The following is a 1,321-nucleotide window of genomic DNA, read 5'->3' as shown; positions in this document are numbered from 1 at the left end:
AATATTCGAAGTTGAATATCTGGGAATCTGGGATCCTAAGGCTTGTAAATGGATGTAGAAGGAAAAATAAGAAATAATGCTTGATAAAAACCTCAGAAATTTTTTAGGTTTTTTTTTGATTTTTTGTTTTTGTTTAGAGTGAGGAGAAATGGAGTGATTTAGAAATATAAATCAAGTTTACCGGTTTTACAGGTCTCCCGTCAACAAGTGCAGTGAAAGTTAAATGGTGTCAAAGATGAGATTTTTCTCGGTTAAACAATAGGATGGATTAATATGAGAAGAGGGGGCATAGGATGGATTATTCCCATGAAATAACCCTAAATAATATCACACTATTTGTGAAAAATATCAAAAATTAAGTGAGCCAAAATCAGAACAATATCATTCTTTATGTGACACTTGATTGTATACAATATCATGGTTTATACCAAACAATATCACATATTTAAAAGGTCTCTACTCTAAAACAATATCAAACCCATTAAAGTACAATATCACATGACACTAGCAACAATATCAACTATATCACATGACACTACTGACATTATGTCTGTGTTGACTAGCAACAATATCACAATATCACAAATTCTTTATTCTTAGATGTCATTGCAAATATTATCAGACCATTAATAAAAAAAGTTGCACCAAAATATATGTTTTAAAGAACCATACTCTAATGGGAGAATGTGGTCGTCCAATAGGCAGTAGTCAAGCACTTCTTTCCTCATAGTAAACATATTTGCACACAGTAACTTGTTCGCCTTCATAAACCTTGAGACGAGCTCCAATTTAGCATTGTCACACCACAGTTGAACGTGCATCCAAGGCCATCGGATTTCCCCCTTCTACCGCTGCTAACGACACTGGCATAACCATCTTCTACGATAGTTAGAAAAATATATATTAAAGTATTCAATATAAATTTTGTATTTATAATAAAAAAAAATAGGATTGTACAAGTTAGTGTTTAAAAATATAACCTTTTATTTTTGATAGTGGCGTCTGAACTTTGTTTCGCCCACCCCTTCCTCTCTTGCTTTGTTTTTTTCCTCTTTTTCTTTTTGTCAGCAATTTAGGTAACAGTGTACCTTTGCTGGCATTAAGGATTGTAACCTTCTTTCGGACCTTACTTCTATCTTTATTCAAATCACTCAAGACGAGCGTCGCTGCAATCTCTCCCCTGTATAACTGTCTTATCTTTACATCGCTTAGTTCACAATTAAAAGGCTCACTAGCAAAAAACATCATGTAAAACATCATGAATATGCCACAGTCTAGGTTCAACTCTTTTGATTGCCAACGAAAGTTCACATTATCCATT

Source organism: Silene latifolia, chromosome Y (genome assembly GCF_048544455.1).
Source record: "Silene latifolia isolate original U9 population chromosome Y, ASM4854445v1, whole genome shotgun sequence".
Lineage (NCBI taxonomy): Eukaryota > Viridiplantae > Streptophyta > Magnoliopsida > Caryophyllales > Caryophyllaceae > Silene > Silene latifolia.
This window is presented reverse-complemented; position numbering follows the sequence as displayed.